This window comes from Chiloscyllium punctatum, chromosome 3, assembly GCF_047496795.1.
Source record: "Chiloscyllium punctatum isolate Juve2018m chromosome 3, sChiPun1.3, whole genome shotgun sequence".
Taxonomy (NCBI): domain Eukaryota; kingdom Metazoa; phylum Chordata; class Chondrichthyes; order Orectolobiformes; family Hemiscylliidae; genus Chiloscyllium; species Chiloscyllium punctatum.
In genome coordinates this window covers 40,736,873-40,758,145 of record NC_092741.1, presented here as the reverse complement: position 1 = coordinate 40,758,145, position 21,273 = coordinate 40,736,873, and the positions used below count along the sequence as shown (strand labels likewise).

Here is a 21,273-nt window from a genome sequence, read left to right as displayed (position 1 = left end):
GCCACCACTCTCTGGGTGAAGACGTTTCTCCTCATCTCTGTCCTAAACGGTCTACCCCGTATTTTTAAGCTGTGTCCTCTGTTTCGGCACTCACGTTTCCTGCCGCCAGAGTGTCCAATCCTTTGATAATCTTATATGTCTCAACCAGATCCCCTCTCAGTCTTCTAAACTCAAGGGTACACAAGCCCAGTCGCTCCAGTCTTTCAGTGTAAGGTAATCCCGCCATTCCAGGAATTGACCTCGTCAACCTACGCTGCACTCCCTCAATAGCCAGAATGTCTCTCCTCAAATTTGGAGACCAGAACTGCACACAGTACTCCAGGTGTGGTCTCACCAGGGCCCTGTACACCTGCAGAAGAACCTCTTTGCTTCTGTACTCGATCCCTCTTGTTATGAAGGCCAGCATGCTATTAGCCTTCTTCACTACCTGCTGTACCTGCATGCTGACCTTCATTGAGTGGTGTACAAGAACCCCCAGATCTCCCGGTACTGTCCCTTGACCGAAATTGATTCCATTTAGGTAGTAATCTGCCTTCCTGTTCTTGCCACCAAAGTGGATAAGCATCCATTTATCCACATTAAAGTGCATCTGCCATGCATCTGACCACTCACCTAACTTGTCCAGGTCACCCGGTAATCTCCTAACATCCTCATCACATTTCACCCTGCCACCCAGCTCAGTATCATCAGCAAATTTGCTAATGTTATTGCTAATAGCATCTTCTATATCATGAACATATATTGTAAAAAGCTGCGGTCCCAGTACTGATCCCTGCGGTACCCCACTGGTCACTGCCTGCCATTCCGAAATGGAGGCGTGGAGGAGTGTGGAAGGATGAGAGAATGCAGGCTGCAGCCCTATGAAGCAGGGGGAGGTCTTGCAGTTGGCCTGTGTGGGGATGTGGGAGACGACAGGAGCCTGGTGGGCAAGGGCTAGCTGGAGGGAGGGAGGGAGGGAAGCACGCACGGAGGAGGAAGAGCAAAGAGAAAAGAGAGAAAAAAAAAACAAAGGGGATCAAGAGAAAGAGCAGCAAAGAAAATGTGGCTGGCCAGCACGCCTTGAAGTGGGGAGAAAAGGCAGGGGCTAGCGCCCACGGCCATACTAGTCTGAAAACGCCCGATCTCGTCTGATCTCGGAAGCTAAGCAAACTCAGGCCTGGTTAGTACTTGGATGGGAGACCGCCTGGGAATACCAGGTGCAGTAGGCTTTTTCCGCCAGCAGGGGCTGCTGAAGTCACCCCTCTGCACTCGTGTTGGGCCACGCACGCAATGCAGCGACAGGTTATTTTTGCTGCCGCTGTGCCTGGCATCAGTCTCCTGCAGGCAGGAGACAGGGAGGGGAGGAGAGCGGAGCGCTGCCAAAATCAGCAAGAAAGACGGAAAGAAAGGGATTGGGGCTGCACGCTGTCTGCGGCTGGCAGTCAGGAAAGGAGGACAATAGACAATAGGTGCAGGAGTTGGCCATTCTGCCCTTGGAGCCTGCACCACCATTCAATATGATCATGGCTGATCATCCTTAATCAGTATCCTGTTCCTGCCTTATCTCCATAAGCCTTGATTCCACTATCCTTGAGAGCTCTGTCCAACTCTTTCTTCAATGAATCCAGAGACTGGGCCTCCACTGCCCTCTGGGGCAGAGCATTCCACACAGCCACCACTCTCTGGGTGAAGACGTTTCTCCTCATCTCTGTCCTAAACGGTCTACCCCGTATTTTTAAGCTGTGTCCTCTGTTTCGGCACTCACGTTTCCTGCCGCCAGAGTGTCCAATCCTTTGATAATCTTATATGTCTCAACCAGATCCCCTCTCAGTCTTCTAAACTCAAGGGTACACAAGCCCAGTCGCTCCAGTCTTTCAGTGTAAGGTAATCCCGCCATTCCAGGAATTGATCTCGTCAACCTACGCTGCACTCCCTCAATAGCCAGAATGTCTCTCCTCAAATTTGGAGACCAGAACTGCACACAGTACTCCAGGTGTGGTCTCACCAGGGCCCTGTACACCTGCAGAAGAACCTCTTTGCTTCTGTACTCGATCCCTCTTGTTATGAAGGCCAGCATGCTATTAGCCTTCTTCACTACCTGCTGTACCTGCATGCTTACCTTCATTGAGTGGTGTACAAGAACCCCCAGATCTCTCGGTACTGTCCCTTGACCGAAATTGATTCCATTTAGGTAGTAATCTGCCTTCCTGTTCTTGCCACCAAAGTGGATAAGCATCCATTTATCCACATTAAAGTGCATCTGCCATGCATCTGACCACTCACCTAACTTGTCCAGGTCACCCGGTAATCTCCTAACATCCTCATCACATTTCACCCTGCCACCCAGCTCAGTATCATCAGCAAATTTGCTAATGTTATTGCTAATAGCATCTTCTATATCATGAACATATATTGTAAAAAGCTGCGGTCCCAGTACTGATCCCTGCGGTACCCCACTGGTCACTACCTGCCATTCCGAAATGGAGGCGTGGAGGAGTGTGGAAGGATGAGAGAATGCAGGCTGCAGCCCTATGAAGCAGGGGGAGGTCTTGCAGTTGGCCTGTGTGGGGATGTGGGAGACGACAGGAGCCTGGTGGGCAAGGGCTAGCTGGAGGGAGGGAGGGAAGCACGCACGGAGGAGGAAGAGCAAAGAGAAAAGAGAGAAAAAAAAAACAAAGGGGATCAAGAGAAAGAGCAGCAAAGAAAATGTGGCTGGCCAGCACGCCTTGAAGTGGGGAGAAAAGGCAGGGGCCAGCGCCTACTGCCATACTAGTCTGAAAACGCCCGATCTCGTCTGATCTCGGAAGTTAAGCAGACTCAGGCCTGGTTAGTACTTGGATGGGAGACCGCCTGGGAATACCAGGTGCAGTAGGCTTTTTCCGCCAGCAGGGGCTGCTCAAGTCACCCCTCTGCACTCGTGTTGGGCCACGCACGCAATGCAGCGACAGGTTATTTTTGCTGCCGCTGTGCCTGGCATCAGTCTCCTGCAGGCAGGAGACAGGGAGGGGAGGAGAGCGGAGCGCTGCCAAAATCAGCAAGAAAGACGGAAAGAAAGGGATTGGGGCTGCACGCTGTCTGCGGCTGGCAGTCAGGAAAGGAGGACAATAGACAATAGGTGCAGGAGTTGGCCATTCTGCCCTTGGAGCCTGCACCACCATTCAATATGATCATGGCTGATCATCCTTAATCAGTATCCTGTTCCTGCCTTATCTCCATAAGCCTTGATTCCACTATCCTTGAGAGCTCTGTCCAACTCTTTCTTCAATGAATCCAGAGACTGGGCCTCCACTGCCCTCTGGGGCAGAGCATTCCACACAGCCACCACTCTCTGGGTGAAGACGTTTCTCCTCATCTCTGTCCTAAACGGTCTACCCCGTATTTTTAAGCTGTGTCCTCTGTTTCGGCACTCACGTTTCCTGCCGCCAGAGTGTCCAATCCTTTGATAATCTTATATGTCTCAACCAGATCCCCTCTCAGTCTTCTAAACTCAAGGGTACACAAGCCCAGTCGCTCCAGTCTTTCAGTGTAAGGTAATCCCGCCATTCCAGGAATTGACCTCGTCAACCTACGCTGCACTCCCTCAATAGCCAGAATGTCTCTCCTCAAATTTGGAGACCAGAACTGCACACAGTACTCCAGGTGTGGTCTCACCAGGGCCCTGTACACCTGCAGAAGAACCTCTTTGCTTCTGTACTCGATCCCTCTTGTTATGAAGGCCAGCATGCTATTAGCCTTCTTCACTACCTGCTGTACCTGCATGCTGACCTTCATTGAGTGGTGTACAAGAACCCCCAGATCTCCCGGTACTGTCCCTTGACCGAAATTGATTCCATTTAGGTAGTAATCTGCCTTCCTGTTCTTGCCACCAAAGTGGATAAGCATCCATTTATCCACATTAAAGTGCATCTGCCATGCATCTGACCACTCACCTAACTTGTCCAGGTCACCCGGTAATCTCCTAAAATCCTCATCACATTTCACCCTGCCACCCAGCTCAGTATCATCAGCAAATTTGCTAATGTTATTGCTAATAGCATCTTCTATATCATGAACATATATTGTAAAAAGCTGCGGTCCCAGTACTGATCCCTGCGGTACCCCACTGGTCACTGCCTGCCATTCCGAAATGGAGGCGTGGAGGAGTGTGGAAGGATGAGAGAATGCAGGCTGCAGCCCTATGAAGCAGGGGGAGGTCTTGCAGTTGGCCTGTGTGGGGATGTGGGAGACGACAGGAGCCTGGTGGGCAAGGGCTAGCTGGAGGGAGGGAGGGAGGGAGGGAAGCACGCACGGAGGAGGAAGAGCAAAGAGAAAAGAGAGAAAAAAAAAACAAAGGGGTCAAGAGAAAGAGCAGCAAAGAAAATGTGGCTGGCCAGCACGCCTTGAAGTGGGGAGAAAAGGCAGGGGCCAGCGCCTACGGCCATACTAGTCTGAAAACGCCCGATCTCGTCTGATCTCGGAAGCTAAGCAAACTCAGGCCTGGTTAGTACTTGGATGGGAGACCGCCTGGGAATACCAGGTGCAGTAGGCTTTTTCCGCCAGCAGGGGCTGCTCAAGTCACCCCTCTGCACTCGTGTTGGGCCACGCACGCAATGCAGCGACAGGTTATTTTTGCTGCCGCTGTGCCTGGCATCAGTCTCCTGCAGGCAGGAGACAGGGAGGGGAGGAGAGCGGAGCGCTGCCAAAATCAGCAAGAAAGACGGAAAGAAAGGGATTGGGGCTGCACGCTGTCTGCGGCTGGCAGTCAGGAAAGGAGGACAATAGACAATAGGTGCAGGAGTTGGCCATTCTGCCCTTGGAGCCTGCACCACCATTCAATATGATCATGGCTGATCATCCTTAATCAGTATCCTGTTCCTGCCTTATCTCCATAAGCCTTGATTCCACTATCCTTGAGAGCTCTGTCCAACTCTTTCTTCAATGAATCCAGAGACTGGGCCTCCACTGCCCTCTGGGGCAGAGCATTCCACACAGCCACCACTCTCTGGGTGAAGACGTTTCTCCTCATCTCTGTCCTAAACGGTCTACCCCGTATTTTTAAGCTGTGTCCTCTGTTTCGGCACTCACGTTTCCTGCCGCCAGAGTGTCCAATCCTTTGATAATCTTATATGTCTCAACCAGATCCCCTCTCAGTCTTCTAAACTCAAGGGTACACAAGCCCAGTCGCTCCAGTCTTTCAGTGTAAGGTAATCCCGCCATTCCAGGAATTGACCTCGTCAACCTACGCTGCACTCCCTCAATAGCCAGAATGTCTCTCCTCAAATTTGGAGACCAGAACTGCACACAGTACTCCAGGTGTGGTCTCACCAGGGCCCTGTACACCTGCAGAAGAACCTCTTTGCTTCTGTACTCGATCCCTCTTGTTATGAAGGCCAGCATGCTATTAGCCTTCTTCACTACCTGCTGTACCTGCATGCTTACCTTCATTGAGTGGTGTACAAGAACCCCCAGATCTCTCGGTACTGTCCCTTGACCGAAATTGATTCCATTTAGGTAGTAATCTGCCTTCCTGTTCTTGCCACCAAAGTGGATAAGCATCCATTTATCCACATTAAAGTGCATCTGCCATGCATCTGACCACTCACCTAACTTGTCCAGGTCACCCGGTAATCTCCTAACATCCTCATCACATTTCACCCTGCCACCCAGCTCAGTATCATCAGCAAATTTGCTAATGTTATTGCTAATAGCATCTTCTATATCATGAACATATATTGTAAAAAGCTGCGGTCCCAGTACTGATCCCTGCGGTACCCCACTGGTCACTACCTGCCATTCCGAAATGGAGGCGTGGAGGAGTGTGGAAGGATGAGAGAATGCAGGCTGCAGCCCTATGAAGCAGGGGGAGGTCTTGCAGTTGGCCTGTGTGGGGATGTGGGAGACGACAGGAGCCTGGTGGGCAAGGGCTAGCTGGAGGGAGGGAGGGAGGGAGGGAAGCACGCACGGAGGAGGAAGAGCAAAGAGAAAAGAGAGAAAAAAAAAACAAAGGGGATCAAGAGAAAGAGCAGCAAAGAAAATGTGGCTGGCCAGCACGCCTTGAAGTGGGGAGAAAAGGCAGGGGCCAGCGCCTACGGCCATACTAGTCTGAAAACGCCCGATCTCGTCTGATCTCGGAAGTTAAGCAGACTCAGGCCTGGTTAGTACTTGGATGGGAGACCGCCTGGGAATACCAGGTGCAGTAGGCTTTTTCCGCCAGCAGGGGCTGCTCAAGTCACCCCTCTGCACTCGTGTTGGGCCACGCACGCAATGCAGCGACAGGTTATTTTTGCTGCCGCTGTGCCTGGCATCAGTCTCCTGCAGGCAGGAGACAGGGAGGGGAGGAGAGCGGAGCGCTGCCAAAATCAGCAAGAAAGACGGAAAGAAAGGGATTGGGGCTGCACGCTGTCTGCGGCTGGCAGTCAGGAAAGGAGGACAATAGACAATAGGTGCAGGAGTTGGCCATTCTGCCCTTGGAGCCTGCACCACCATTCAATATGATCATGGCTGATCATCCTTAATCAGTATCCTGTTCCTGCCTTATCTCCATAAGCCTTGATTCCACTATCCTTGAGAGCTCTGTCCAACTCTTTCTTCAATGAATCCAGAGACTGGGCCTCCACTGCCCTCTGGGGCAGAGCATTCCACACAGCCACCACTCTCTGGGTGAAGACGTTTCTCCTCATCTCTGTCCTAAACGGTCTACCCCGTATTTTTAAGCTGTGTCCTCTGTTTCGGCACTCACGTTTCCTGCCGCCAGAGTGTCCAATCCTTTGATAATCTTATATGTCTCAACCAGATCCCCTCTCAGTCTTCTAAACTCAAGGGTACACAAGCCCAGTCGCTCCAGTCTTTCAGTGTAAGGTAATCCCGCCATTCCAGGAATTGACCTCGTCAACCTACGCTGCACTCCCTCAATAGCCAGAATGTCTCTCCTCAAATTTGGAGACCAGAACTGCACACAGTACTCCAGGTGTGGTCTCACCAGGGCCCTGTACACCTGCAGAAGAACCTCTTTGCTTCTGTACTCGATCCCTCTTGTTATGAAGGCCAGCATGCTATTAGCCTTCTTCACTACCTGCTGTACCTGCATGCTGACCTTCATTGAGTGGTGTACAAGAACCCCCAGATCTCCCGGTACTGTCCCTTGACCGAAATTGATTCCATTTAGGTAGTAATCTGCCTTCCTGTTCTTGCCACCAAAGTGGATAAGCATCCATTTATCCACATTAAAGTGCATCTGCCATGCATCTGACCACTCACCTAACTTGTCCAGGTCACCCGGTAATCTCCTAAAATCCTCATCACATTTCACCCTGCCACCCAGCTCAGTATCATCAGCAAATTTGCTAATGTTATTGCTAATAGCATCTTCTATATCATGAACATATATTGTAAAAAGCTGCGGTCCCAGTACTGATCCCTGCGGTACCCCACTGGTCACTGCCTGCCATTCCGAAATGGAGGCGTGGAGGAGTGTGGAAGGATGAGAGAATGCAGGCTGCAGCCCTATGAAGCAGGGGGAGGTCTTGCAGTTGGCCTGTGTGGGGATGTGGGAGACGACAGGAGCCTGGTGGGCAAGGGCTAGCTGGAGGGGGGGAGGGAGGGAGGGAAGCACGCACGGAGGAGGAAGAGCAAAGAGAAAAGAGAGAAAAAAAAACAAAGGGGATCAAGAGAAAGAGCAGCAAAGAAAATGTGGCTGGCCAGCACGCCTTGAAGTGGGGAGAAAAGGCAGGGGCCAGCGCCTACGGCCATACTAGTCTGAAAACGCCCGATCTCGTCTGATCTCGGAAGCTAAGCTGACTCAGGCCTGGTTAGTACTTGGATGGGAGACCGCCTGGGAATACCAGGTGCAGTAGGCTTTTTCCGCCAGCAGGGGCTGCTCAAGTCACCCCTCTGCACTCGTGTTGGGCCACGCACGCAATGCAGCGACAGGTTATTTTTGCTGCCGCTGTGCCTGGCATCAGTCTCCTGCAGGCAGGAGACAGGGAGGGGAGCAGAGCGGAGCGCTGCCAAAATCAGCAAGAAAGACGGAAAGAAAGGGATTGGGGCTGCACGCTGTCTGCGGCTAGCAGTCAGGAAAGGAGGACAATAGACAATAGGTGCAGGAGTTGGCCATTCTGCCCTTGGAGCCTGCACCACCATTCAATATGATCATGGCTGATCATCCTTAATCAGTATCCTGTTCCTGCCTTATCTCCATAAGCCTTGATTCCACTATCCTTGAGAGCTCTGTCCAACTCTTTCTTCAATGAATCCAGAGACTGGGCCTCCACTGCCCTCTGGGGCAGAGCATTCCACACAGCCACCACTCTCTGGGTGAAGACGTTTCTCCTCATCTCTGTCCTAAACGGTCTACCCCGTATTTTTAAGCTGTGTCCTCTGTTTCGGCACTCACGTTTCCTGCCGCCAGAGTGTCCAATCCTTTGATAATCTTATATGTCTCAACCAGATCCCCTCTCAGTCTTCTAAACTCAAGGGTACACAAGCCCAGTCGCTCCAGTCTTTCAGTGTAAGGTAATCCCGCCATTCCAGGAATTGACCTCGTCAACCTACGCTGCACTCCCTCAATAGCCAGAATGTCTCTCCTCAAATTTGGAGACCAGAACTGCACACAGTACTCCAGGTGTGGTCTCACCAGGGCCCTGTACACCTGCAGAAGAACCTCTTTGCTTCTGTACTCGATCCCTCTTGTTATGAAGGCCAGCATGCTATTAGCCTTCTTCACTACCTGCTGTACCTGCATGCTGACCTTCATTGAGTGGTGTACAAGAACCCCCAGATCTCCCGGTACTGTCCCTTGACCGAAATTGATTCCATTTAGGTAGTAATCTGCCTTCCTGTTCTTGCCACCAAAGTGGATAAGCATCCATTTATCCACATTAAAGTGCATCTGCCATGCATCTGACCACTCACCTAACTTGTCCAGGTCACCCGGTAATCTCCTAACATCCTCATCACATTTCACCCTGCCACCCAGCTCAGTATCATCAGCAAATTTGCTAATGTTATTGCTAATAGCATCTTCTATATCATGAACATATATTGTAAAAAGCTGCGGTCCCAGTACTGATCCCTGCGGTACCCCACTGGTCACTGCCTGCCATTCCGAAATGGAGGCGTGGAGGAGTGTGGAAGGATGAGAGAATGCAGGCTGCAGCCCTATGAAGCAGGGGGAGGTCTTGCAGTTGGCCTGTGTGGGGATGTGGGAGACGACAGGAGCCTGGTGGGCAAGGGCTAGCTGGAGGGAGGGAGGGAGGGAAGCACGCACGGAGGAGGAAGAGCAAAGAGAAAAGAGAGAAAAAAAAAACAAAGGGGATCAAGAGAAAGAGCAGCAAAGAAAATGTGGCTGGCCAGCACGCCTTGAAGTGGGGAGAAAAGGCAGGGGCCAGCGCCTACGGCCATACTAGTCTGAAAACGCCCGATCTCGTCTGATCTCGGAAGCTAAGCCGACTCAGGCCTGTTTAGTACTTGGATGGGAGACCGCCTGGGAATACCAGGTGCAGTAGGCTTTTTCCGCCAGCAGGGGCTGCTCAAGTCACCCCTCTGCACTCGTGTTGGGCCACGCACGCAATGCAGCGACAGGTTATTTTTGCTGCCGCTGTGCCTGGCATCAGTCTCCTGCAGGCAGGAGACAGGGAGGGGAGGAGAGCGGAGCGCTGCCAAAATCAGCAAGAAAGACGGAAAGAAAGGGATTGGGGCTGCACGCTGTCTGCGGCTGGCAGTCAGGAAAGGAGGACAATAGACAATAGGTGCAGGAGTTGGCCATTCTGCCCTTGGAGCCTGCACCACCATTCAATATGATCATGGCTGATCATCCTTAATCAGTATCCTGTTCCTGCCTTATCTCCATAAGCCTTGATTCCACTATCCTTGAGAGCTCTGTCCAACTCTTTCTTCAATGAATCCAGAGACTGGGCCTCCACTGCCCTCTGGGGCAGAGCATTCCACACAGCCACCACTCTCTGGGTGAAGATGTTTCTCCTCATCTCTGTCCTAAACGGTCTACCCCGTATTTTTAAGCTGTGTCCTCTGTTTCGGCACTCACGTTTCCTGCCGCCAGAGTGTCCAATCCTTTGATAATCTTATATGTCTCAACCAGATCCCCTCTCAGTCTTCTAAACTCAAGGGTACACAAGCCCAGTCGCTCCAGTCTTTCAGTGTAAGGTAATCCCGCCATTCCAGGAATTGACCTCGTCAACCTACGCTGCACTCCCTCAATAGCCAGAATGTCTCTCCTCAAATTTGGAGACCAGAACTGCACACAGTACTCCAGGTGTGGTCTCACCAGGGCCCTGTACACCTGCAGAAGAACCTCTTTGCTTCTGTACTCGATCCCTCTTGTTATGAAGGCCAGCATGCTATTAGCCTTCTTCACTACCTGCTGTACCTGCATGCTGACCTTCATTGAGTGGTGTACAAGAACCCCCAGATCTCCCGGTACTGTCCCTTGACCGAAATTGATTCCATTTAGGTAGTAATCTGCCTTCCTGTTCTTGCCACCAAAGTGGATAAGCATCCATTTATCCACATTAAAGTGCATCTGCCATGCATCTGACCACTCACCTAACTTGTCCAGGTCACCCGGTAATCTCCTAAAATCCTCATCACATTTCACCCTGCCACCCAGCTCAGTATCATCAGCAAATTTGCTAATGTTATTGCTAATAGCATCTTCTATATCATGAACATATATTGTAAAAAGCTGCGGTCCCAGTACTGATCCCTGCGGTACCCCACTGGTCACTGCCTGCCATTCCGAAATGGAGGCGTGGAGGAGTGTGGAAGGATGAGAGAATGCAGGCTGCAGCCCTATGAAGCAGGGGGAGGTCTTGCAGTTGGCCTGTGTGGGGATGTGGGAGACGACAGGAGCCTGGTGGGCAAGGGCTAGCTGGAGGGGGGGAGGGAGGGAGGGAAGCACGCACGGAGGAGGAAGAGCAAAGAGAAAAGAGAGAAAAAAAAACAAAGGGGATCAAGAGAAAGAGCAGCAAAGAAAATGTGGCTGGCCAGCACGCCTTGAAGTGGGGAGAAAAGGCAGGGGCCAGCGCCTACGGCCATACTAGTCTGAAAACGCCCGATCTCGTCTGATCTCGGAAGCTAAGCTGACTCAGGCCTGGTTAGTACTTGGATGGGAGACCGCCTGGGAATACCAGGTGCAGTAGGCTTTTTCCGCCAGCAGGGGCTGCTCAAGTCACCCCTCTGCACTCGTGTTGGGCCACGCACGCAATGCAGCGACAGGTTATTTTTGCTGCCGCTGTGCCTGGCATCAGTCTCCTGCAGGCAGGAGACAGGGAGGGGAGCAGAGCGGAGCGCTGCCAAAATCAGCAAGAAAGACGGAAAGAAAGGGATTGGGGCTGCACGCTGTCTGCGGCTAGCAGTCAGGAAAGGAGGACAATAGACAATAGGTGCAGGAGTTGGCCATTCTGCCCTTGGAGCCTGCACCACCATTCAATATGATCATGGCTGATCATCCTTAATCAGTATCCTGTTCCTGCCTTATCTCCATAAGCCTTGATTCCACTATCCTTGAGAGCTCTGTCCAACTCTTTCTTCAATGAATCCAGAGACTGGGCCTCCACTGCCCTCTGGGGCAGAGCATTCCACACAGCCACCACTCTCTGGGTGAAGACGTTTCTCCTCATCTCTGTCCTAAACGGTCTACCCCGTATTTTTAAGCTGTGTCCTCTGTTTCGGCACTCACGTTTCCTGCCGCCAGAGTGTCCAATCCTTTGATAATCTTATATGTCTCAACCAGATCCCCTCTCAGTCTTCTAAACTCAAGGGTACACAAGCCCAGTCGCTCCAGTCTTTCAGTGTAAGGTAATCCCGCCATTCCAGGAATTGACCTCGTCAACCTACGCTGCACTCCCTCAATAGCCAGAATGTCTCTCCTCAAATTTGGAGACCAGAACTGCACACAGTACTCCAGGTGTGGTCTCACCAGGGCCCTGTACACCTGCAGAAGAACCTCTTTGCTTCTGTACTCGATCCCTCTTGTTATGAAGGCCAGCATGCTATTAGCCTTCTTCACTACCTGCTGTACCTGCATGCTGACCTTCATTGAGTGGTGTACAAGAACCCCCAGATCTCCCGGTACTGTCCCTTGACCGAAATTGATTCCATTTAGGTAGTAATCTGCCTTCCTGTTCTTGCCACCAAAGTGGATAAGCATCCATTTATCCACATTAAAGTGCATCTGCCATGCATCTGACCACTCACCTAACTTGTCCAGGTCACCCGGTAATCTCCTAACATCCTCATCACATTTCACCCTGCCACCCAGCTCAGTATCATCAGCAAATTTGCTAATGTTATTGCTAATAGCATCTTCTATATCATGAACATATATTGTAAAAAGCTGCGGTCCCAGTACTGATCCCTGCGGTACCCCACTGGTCACTGCCTGCCATTCCGAAATGGAGGCGTGGAGGAGTGTGGAAGGATGAGAGAATGCAGGCTGCAGCCCTATGAAGCAGGGGGAGGTCTTGCAGTTGGCCTGTGTGGGGATGTGGGAGACGACAGGAGCCTGGTGGGCAAGGGCTAGCTGGAGGGAGGGAGGGAGGGAAGCACGCACGGAGGAGGAAGAGCAAAGAGAAAAGAGAGAAAAAAAAAACAAAGGGGATCAAGAGAAAGAGCAGCAAAGAAAATGTGGCTGGCCAGCACGCCTTGAAGTGGGGAGAAAAGGCAGGGGCCAGCGCCTACGGCCATACTAGTCTGAAAACGCCCGATCTCGTCTGATCTCGGAAGCTAAGCCGACTCAGGCCTGTTTAGTACTTGGATGGGAGACCGCCTGGGAATACCAGGTGCAGTAGGCTTTTTCCGCCAGCAGGGGCTGCTCAAGTCACCCCTCTGCACTCGTGTTGGGCCACGCACGCAATGCAGCGACAGGTTATTTTTGCTGCCGCTGTGCCTGGCATCAGTCTCCTGCAGGCAGGAGACAGGGAGGGGAGGAGAGCGGAGCGCTGCCAAAATCAGCAAGAAAGACGGAAAGAAAGGGATTGGGGCTGCACGCTGTCTGCGGCTGGCAGTCAGGAAAGGAGGACAATAGACAATAGGTGCAGGAGTTGGCCATTCTGCCCTTGGAGCCTGCACCACCATTCAATATGATCATGGCTGATCATCCTTAATCAGTATCCTGTTCCTGCCTTATCTCCATAAGCCTTGATTCCACTATCCTTGAGAGCTCTGTCCAACTCTTTCTTCAATGAATCCAGAGACTGGGCCTCCACTGCCCTCTGGGGCAGAGCATTCCACACAGCCACCACTCTCTGGGTGAAGACGTTTCTCCTCATCTCTGTCCTAAACGGTCTACCCCGTATTTTTAAGCTGTGTCCTCTGTTTCGGCACTCACGTTTCCTGCCGCCAGAGTGTCCAATCCTTTGATAATCTTATATGTCTCAACCAGATCCCCTCTCAGTCTTCTAAACTCAAGGGTACACAAGCCCAGTCGCTCCAGTCTTTCAGTGTAAGGTAATCCCGCCATTCCAGGAATTGACCTCGTCAACCTACGCTGCACTCCCTCAATAGCCAGAATGTCTCTCCTCAAATTTGGAGACCAGAACTGCACACAGTACTCCAGGTGTGGTCTCACCAGGGCCCTGTACACCTGCAGAAGAACCTCTTTGCTTCTGTACTCGATCCCTCTTGTTATGAAGGCCAGCATGCTATTAGCCTTCTTCACTACCTGCTGTACCTGCATGCTGACCTTCATTGAGTGGTGTACAAGAACCCCCAGATCTCCCGGTACTGTCCCTTGACCGAAATTGATTCCATTTAGGTAGTAATCTGCCTTCCTGTTCTTGCCACCAAAGTGGATAAGCATCCATTTATCCACATTAAAGTGCATCTGCCATGCATCTGACCACTCACCTAACTTGTCCAGGTCACCCGGTAATCTCCTAACATCCTCATCACATTTCACCCTGCCACCCAGCTCAGTATCATCAGCAAATTTGCTAATGTTATTGCTAATAGCATCTTCTATATCATGAACATATATTGTAAAAAGCTGCGGTCCCAGTACTGATCCCTGCGGTACCCCACTGGTCACTGCCTGCCATTCCGAAATGGAGGCGTGGAGGAGTGTGGAAGGATGAGAGAATGCAGGCTGCAGCCCTATGAAGCAGGGGGAGGTCTTGCAGTTGGCCTGTGTGGGGATGTGGGAGACGACAGGAGCCTGGTGGGCAAGGGCTAGCTGGAGGGGGGGAGGGAGGGAGGGAAGCACGCACGGAGGAGGAAGAGCAAAGAGAAAAGAGAGAAAAAAAAAACAAAGGGGATCAAGAGAAAGAGCAGCAAAGAAAATGTGGCTGGCCAGCACGCCTTGAAGTGGGGAGAAAAGGCAGGGGCCAGCGCCTACGGCCATACTAGTCTGAAAACGCCCGATCTCGTCTGATCTCGGAAGCTAAGCAAACTCAGGCCTGGTTAGTACTTGGATGGGAGACCGCCTGGGAATACCAGGTGCAGTAGGTTTTTTCCGCCAGCAGGGGCTGCTCAAGTCACCCCTCTGCACTCGTGTTGGGCCACGCACGCAATGCAGCGACAGGTTATTTTTGCTGCCGCTGTGCCTGGCATCAGTCTCCTGCAGGCAGGAGACAGGGAGGGGAGGAGAGCGGAGCGCTGCCAAAATCAGCAAGAAAGACGGAAAGAAAGGGATTGGGGCTGCACGCTGTCTGCGGCTGGCAGTCAGGAAAGGAGGACAATAGACAATAGGTGCAGGAGTTGGCCATTCTGCCCTTGGAGCCTGCACCACCATTCAATATGATCATGGCTGATCATCCTTAATCAGTATCCTGTTCCTGCCTTATCTCCATAAGCCTTGATTCCACTATCCTTGAGAGCTCTGTCCAACTCTTTCTTCAATGAATCCAGAGACTGGGCCTCCACTGCCCTCTGGGGCAGAGCATTCCACACAGCCACCACTCTCTGGGTGAAGACGTTTCTCCTCATCTCTGTCCTAAACGGTCTACCCCGTATTTTTAAGCTGTGTCCTCTGTTTCGGCACTCACGTTTCCTGCCGCCAGAGTGTCCAATCCTTTGATAATCTTATATGTCTCAACCAGATCCCCTCTCAGTCTTCTAAACTCAAGGGTACACAAGCCCAGTCGCTCCAGTCTTTCAGTGTAAGGTAATCCCGCCATTCCAGGAATTGATCTCGTCAACCTACGCTGCACTCCCTCAATAGCCAGAATGTCTCTCCTCAAATTTGGAGACCAGAACTGCACACAGTACTCCAGGTGTGGTCTCACCAGGGCCCTGTACACCTGCAGAAGAACCTCTTTGCTTCTGTACTCGATCCCTCTTGTTATGAAGGCCAGCATGCTATTAGCCTTCTTCACTACCTGCTGTACCTGCATGCTTACCTTCATTGAGTGGTGTACAAGAACCACCAGATCTCTCGGTACTGTCCCTTGACCGAAATTGATTCCATTTAGGTAGTAATCTGCCTTCCTGTTCTTGCCACCAAAGTGGATAAGCATCCATTTATCCACATTAAAGTGCATCTGCCATGCATCTGACCACTCACCTAACTTGTCCAGGTCACCCGGTAATCTCCTAAAATCCTCATCACATTTCACCCTGCCACCCAGCTCAGTATCATCAGCAAATTTGCTAATGTTATTGCTAATAGCATCTTCTATATCATGAACATATATTGTAAAAAGCTGCGGTCCCAGTACTGATCCCTGCGGTACCCCACTGGTCACTGCCTGCCATTCCGAAATGGAGGCGTGGAGGAGTGTGGAAGGATGAGAGAATGCAGGCTGCAGCCCTATGAAGCAGGGGGAGGTCTTGCAGTTGGCCTGTGTGGGGATGTGGGAGACGACAGGAGCCTGGTGGGCAAGGGCTAGCTGGAGGGGGGGAGGGAGGGAGGGAAGCACGCACGGAGGAGGAAGAGCAAAGAGAAAAGAGAGAAAAAAAAACAAAGGGGATCAAGAGAAAGAGCAGCAAAGAAAATGTGGCTGGCCAGCACGCCTTGAAGTGGGGAGAAAAGGCAGGGGCCAGCGCCTACGGCCATACTAGTCTGAAAACGCCCGATCTCGTCTGATCTCGGAAGCCAAGCAGACTCAGGCCTGGTTAGTACTTGGATGGGAGACCGCCTGGGAATACCAGGTGCAGTAGGCTTTTTCCGCCAGCAGGGGCTGCTCAAGTCACCCCTCTGCACTCGTGTTGGGCCACGCACGCAATGCAGCGACAGGTTATTTTTGCTGCCGCTGTGCCTGGCATCAGTCTCCTGCAGGCAGGAGACAGGGAGGGGAGCAGAGCGGAGCGCTGCCAAAATCAGCAAGAAAGACGGAAAGAAAGGGATTGGGGCTGCACGCTGTCTGCGGCTAGCAGTCAGGAAAGGAGGACAATAGACAATAGGTGCAGGAGTTGGCCATTCTGCCCTTGGAGCCTGCACCACCATTCAATATGATCATGGCTGATCATCCTTAATCAGTATCCTGTTCCTGCCTTATCTCCATAAGCCTTGATTCCACTATCCTTGAGAGCTCTGTCCAACTCTTTCTTCAATGAATCCAGAGACTGGGCCTCCACTGCCCTCTGGGGCAGAGCATTCCACACAGCCACCACTCTCTGGGTGAAGACGTTTCTCCTCATCTCTGTCCTAAACGGTCTACCCCGTATTTTTAAGCTGTGTCCTCTGTTTCGGCACTCACGTTTCCTGCCGCCAGAGTGTCCAATCCTTTGATAATCTTATATGTCTCAACCAGATCCCCTCTCAGTCTTCTAAACTCAAGGGTACACAAGCCCAGTCGCTCCAGTCTTTCAGTGTAAGGTAATCCCGCCATTCCAGGAATTGACCTCGTCAACCTACGCTGCACTCCCTCAATAGCCAGAATGTCTCTCCTCAAATTTGGAGACCAGAACTGCACACAGTACTCCAGGTGTGGTCTCACCAGGGCCCTGTACACCTGCAGAAGAACCTCTTTGCTTCTGTACTCGATCCCTCTTGTTATGAAGGCCAGCATGCTATTAGCCTTCTTCACTACCTGCTGTACCTGCATGCTGACCTTCATTGAGTGGTGTACAAGAACCCCCAGATCTCCCGGTACTGTCCCTTGACCGAAATTGATTCCATTTAGGTAGTAATCTGCCTTCCTGTTCTTGCCACCAAAGTGGATAAGCATCCATTTATCCACATTAAAGTGCATCTGCCATGCATCTGACCACTCACCTAACTTGTCCAGGTCACCCGGTAATCTCCTAACATCCTCATCACATTTCACCCTGCCACCCAGCTCAGTATCATCAGCAAATTTGCTAATGTTATTGCTAATAGCATCTTCTATATCATGAACATATATTGTAAAAAGCTGCGGTCCCAGTACTGATCCCTGCGGTACCCCACTGGTCACTGCCTGCCATTCCGAAATGGAGGCGTGGAGGAGTGTGGAAGGATGAGAGAATGCAGGCTGCAGCCCTATGAAGCAGGGGGAGGTCTTGCAGTTGGCCTGTGTGGGGATGTGGGAGACGACAGGAGCCTGGTGGGCAAGGGCTAGCTGGAGGGGGGGAGGGAGGGAGGGAAGCACGCACGGAGGAGGAAGAGCAAAGAGAAAAGAGAGAAAAAAAAAACAAAGGGGATCAAGAGAAAGAGCAGCAAAGAAAATGTGGCTGGCCAGCACGCCTTGAAGTGGGGAGAAAAGGCAGGGGCCAGCGCCTACGGCCATACTAGTCTGAAAACGCCCGATCTCGTCTGATCTCGGAAGCTAAGCAAACTCAGGCCTGGTTAGTACTTGGATGGGAGACCGCCTGGGAATACCAGGTGCAGTAGGTTTTTTCCGCCAGCAGGGGCTGCTCAAGTCACCCCTCTGCACTCGTGTTGGGCCACGCACGCAATGCAGCGACAGGTTATTTTTGCTGCCGCTGTGCCTGGCATCAGTCTCCTGCAGGCAGGAGACAGGGAGGGGAGGAGAGCGGAGCGCTGCCAAAATCAGCAAGAAAGACGGAAAGAAAGGGATTGGGGCTGCACGCTGTCTGCGGCTGGCAGTCAGGAAAGGAGGACAATAGACAATAGGTGCAGGAGTTGGCCATTCTGCCCTTGGAGCCTGCACCACCATTCAATATGATCATGGCTGATCATCCTTAATCAGTATCCTGTTCCTGCCTTATCTCCATAAGCCTTGATTCCACTATCCTTGAGAGCTCTGTCCAACTCTTTCTTCAATGAATCCAGAGACTGGGCCTCCACTGCCCTCTGGGGCAGAGCATTCCACACAGCCACCACTCTCTGGGTGAAGACGTTTCTCCTCATCTCTGTCCTAAACGGTCTACCCCGTATTTTTAAGCTGTGTCCTCTGTTTCGGCACTCACGTTTCCTGCCGCCAGAGTGTCCAATCCTTTGATAATCTTATATGTCTCAACCAGATCCCCTCTCAGTCTTCTAAACTCAAGGGTACACAAGCCCAGTCGCTCCAGTCTTTCAGTGTAAGGTAATCCCGCCATTCCAGGAATTGATCTCGTCAACCTACGCTGCACTCCCTCAATAGCCAGAATGTCTCTCCTCAAATTTGGAGACCAGAACTGCACACAGTACTCCAGGTGTGGTCTCACCAGGGCCCTGTACACCTGCAGAAGAACCTCTTTGCTTCTGTACTCGATCCCTCTTGTTATGAAGGCCAGCATGCTATTAGCCTTCTTCACTACCTGCTGTACCTGCATGCTTACCTTCATTGAGTGGTGTACAAGAACCCCCAGATCTCTCGGTACTGTCCCTTGACCGAAATTGATTCCATTTAGGTAGTAATCTGCCTTCCTGTTCTTGCCACCAAAGTGGATAAGCATCCATTTATCCACATTAAAGTGCATCTGCCATGCATCTGACCACTCACCTAACTTGTCCAGGTCACCCGGTAATCTCCTAACATCCTCATCACATTTCACCCTGCCACCCAGCTCAGTATCATCAGCAAATTTGCTAATGTTATTGCTAATAGCATCTTCTATATCATGAACATATATTGTAAAAAGCTGCGGTCCCAGTACTGATCCCTGCGGTACCCCACTGGTCACTACCTGCCATTCCGAAATGGAGGCGTGGAGGAGTGTGGAAGGATGAGAGAATGCAGGCTGCAGCCCTATGAAGCAGGGGGAGGTCTTGCAGTTGGCCTGTGTGGGGATGTGGGAGACGACAGGAGCCTGGTGGGCAAGGGCTAGCTGGAGGGAGGGAGGGAGGGAGGGAAGCACGCACGGAGGAGGAAGAGCAAAGAGAAAAGAGAGAAAAAAAAATCAAAGGGGATCAAGAGAAAGAGCAGCAAAGAAAATGTGGCTGGCCAGCACGCCTTGAAGTGGGGAGAAAAGGCAGGGGCCAGCGCCTACGGCCATACTAGTCTGAAAACGCCCGATCTCGTCTGATCTCGGAAGCCAAGCAGACTCAGGCCTGGTTAGTACTTGGATGGGAGACCGCCTGGGAATACCAGGTGCAGTAGGCTTTTTCCGCCAGCAGGGGCTGCTCAAGTCACCCCTCTGCACTCGTGTTGGGCCACGCACGCAATGCAGCGACAGGTTATTTTTGCTGCCGCTGTGCCTGGCATCAGTCTCCTGCAGGCAGGAGACAGGGAGGGGAGCAGAGCGGAGCGCTGCCAAAATCAGCAAGAAAGACGGAAAGAAAGGGATTGGGGCTGCACGCTGTCTGCGGCTAGCAGTCAGGAAAGGAGGACAATAGACAATAGGTGCAGGAGTTGGCCATTCTGCCCTTGGAGCCTGCACCACCATTCAATATGATCATGGCTGATCATCCTTAATCAGTATCCTGTTCCTGCCTTATCTCCATAAGCCTTGATTCCACTATCCTTGAGAGCTCTGTCCAACTCTTTCTTCAATGAATCCAGAGACTGGGCCTCCACTGCCCTCTGGGGCAGAGCATTCCACACAGCCACCACTCTCTGGGTGAAGACGTTTCTCCTCATCTCTGTCCTAAACGGTCTACCCCGTATTTTTAAGCTGTGTCCTCTGTTTCGGCACTCACGTTTCCTGCCGCCAGAGTGTCCAATCCTTTGATAATCTTATATGTCTCAACCAGATCCCCTCTCAGTCTTCTAAACTCAAGGGTACACAAGCCCAGTCGCTCCAGTCTTTCAGTGTAAGGTAATCCCGCCATTCCAGGAATTGACCTCGTCAACCTACGCTGCACTCCCTCAATAGCCAGAATGTCTCTCCTCAAATTTGGAGACCAGAACTGCACACAGTACTCCAGGTGTGGTCTCACCAGGGCCCTGTACACCTGCAGAAGAACCTCTTTGCTTCTGTACTCGATCCCTCTTGTTATGAAGGCCAGCATGCTATTAGCCTTCTTCACTACCTGCTGTACCTGCATGCTGACCTTCATTGAGTGGTGTACAAGAACCCCCAGATCTCCCGGTACTGTCCCTTGACCGAAATTGATTCCATTTAGGTAGTAATCTGCCTTCCTGTTCTTGCCACCAAAGTGGATAAGCATCCATTTATCCACATTAAAGTGCATCTGCCATGCATCTGACCACTCACCTAACTTGTCCAGGTCACCCGGTAATCTCCTAACATCCTCATCACATTTCACCCTGCCACCCAGCTCAGTATCATCAGCAAATTTGCTAATGTTATTGCTAATAGCATCTTCTATATCATGAACATATATTGTAAAAAGCTGCGGTCCCAGTACTGATCCCTGCGGTACCCCACTGGTCACTGCCTGCCATTCCGAAATGGAGGCGTGGAGGAGTGTGGAAGGATGAGAGAATGCAGGCTGCAGCCCTATGAAGCAGGGGGAGGTCTTGCAGTTGGCCTGTGTGGGGATGTGGGAGACGACAGGAGCCTGGTGGGCAAGGGCTAGCTGGAGGGGGGGAGGGAGGGAGGGAAGCACGCACGGAGGAGGAAGAGCAAAGAGAAAAGAGAGAAAAAAAAAACAAAGGGGATCAAGAGAAAGAGCAGCAAAGAAAATGTGGCTGGCCAGCACGCCTTGAAGTGGGGAGAAAAGGCAGGGGCCAGCGCCTACGGCCATACTAGTCTGAAAACGCCCGATCTCGTCTGATCTCGGAAGCTAAGCAAACTCAGGCCTGGTTAGTACTTGGATGGGAGACCGCCTGGGAATACCAGGTGCAGTAGGTTTTTTCCGCCAGCAGGGGCTGCTCAAGTCACCCCTCTGCACTCGTGTTGGGCCACGCACGCAATGCAGCGACAGGTTATTTTTGCTGCCGCTGTGCCTGGCATCAGTCTCCTGCAGGCAGGAGACAGGGAGGGGAGGAGAGCGGAGCGCTGCCAAAATCAGCAAGAAAGACGGAAAGAAAGGGATTGGGGCTGCACGCTGTCTGCGGCTGGCAGTCAGGAAAGGAGGACAATAGACAA

General features: G+C 51.8%; 13 non-coding genes across 13 annotated transcripts; all 13 read left to right on the top strand.

The window, feature by feature from the left end:
* Window positions 1-1,089: 1,089 nt before the first annotated feature.
* On the top strand, window positions 1,090-1,208 carry LOC140470039 (5S ribosomal RNA). The gene has a single exon (XR_011956319.1). It is a non-coding gene; the product is annotated as a 5S ribosomal RNA (ribosomal RNA).
* A 1,527-nt stretch (window positions 1,209-2,735) lies between these two features.
* On the top strand, window positions 2,736-2,854 carry LOC140468926 (5S ribosomal RNA). Its single transcript, XR_011955886.1, has one exon. It is a non-coding gene; the product is annotated as a 5S ribosomal RNA (ribosomal RNA).
* Window positions 2,855-4,388: 1,534 nt separating this feature from the next.
* On the top strand, window positions 4,389-4,507 carry LOC140468447 (5S ribosomal RNA). Its single transcript, XR_011955651.1, has one exon. It is a non-coding gene; the product is annotated as a 5S ribosomal RNA (ribosomal RNA).
* Window positions 4,508-6,042: 1,535 nt separating this feature from the next.
* Window positions 6,043-6,161, top strand: LOC140475708 (5S ribosomal RNA). The gene has a single exon (XR_011960200.1). It is a non-coding gene; the product is annotated as a 5S ribosomal RNA (ribosomal RNA).
* Window positions 6,162-7,695: 1,534 nt separating this feature from the next.
* On the top strand, window positions 7,696-7,814 carry LOC140467426 (5S ribosomal RNA). Its single transcript, XR_011955454.1, has one exon. It is a non-coding gene; the product is annotated as a 5S ribosomal RNA (ribosomal RNA).
* Window positions 7,815-9,345: 1,531 nt separating this feature from the next.
* Window positions 9,346-9,464, top strand: LOC140469528 (5S ribosomal RNA). Its single transcript, XR_011956137.1, has one exon. It is a non-coding gene; the product is annotated as a 5S ribosomal RNA (ribosomal RNA).
* A 1,534-nt stretch (window positions 9,465-10,998) lies between these two features.
* LOC140467421 (5S ribosomal RNA) lies at window positions 10,999-11,117 on the top strand. Its single transcript, XR_011955451.1, has one exon. It is a non-coding gene; the product is annotated as a 5S ribosomal RNA (ribosomal RNA).
* Window positions 11,118-12,648: 1,531 nt separating this feature from the next.
* On the top strand, window positions 12,649-12,767 carry LOC140469524 (5S ribosomal RNA). The gene has a single exon (XR_011956134.1). It is a non-coding gene; the product is annotated as a 5S ribosomal RNA (ribosomal RNA).
* A 1,535-nt stretch (window positions 12,768-14,302) lies between these two features.
* LOC140469382 (5S ribosomal RNA) lies at window positions 14,303-14,421 on the top strand. The gene has a single exon (XR_011956084.1). It is a non-coding gene; the product is annotated as a 5S ribosomal RNA (ribosomal RNA).
* A 1,534-nt stretch (window positions 14,422-15,955) lies between these two features.
* LOC140475847 (5S ribosomal RNA) lies at window positions 15,956-16,074 on the top strand. Its single transcript, XR_011960332.1, has one exon. It is a non-coding gene; the product is annotated as a 5S ribosomal RNA (ribosomal RNA).
* A 1,535-nt stretch (window positions 16,075-17,609) lies between these two features.
* On the top strand, window positions 17,610-17,728 carry LOC140469375 (5S ribosomal RNA). The gene has a single exon (XR_011956082.1). It is a non-coding gene; the product is annotated as a 5S ribosomal RNA (ribosomal RNA).
* Window positions 17,729-19,263: 1,535 nt separating this feature from the next.
* Window positions 19,264-19,382, top strand: LOC140475846 (5S ribosomal RNA). The gene has a single exon (XR_011960331.1). It is a non-coding gene; the product is annotated as a 5S ribosomal RNA (ribosomal RNA).
* Window positions 19,383-20,917: 1,535 nt separating this feature from the next.
* On the top strand, window positions 20,918-21,036 carry LOC140469370 (5S ribosomal RNA). Its single transcript, XR_011956081.1, has one exon. It is a non-coding gene; the product is annotated as a 5S ribosomal RNA (ribosomal RNA).
* Window positions 21,037-21,273: the final 237 nt, after the last annotated feature.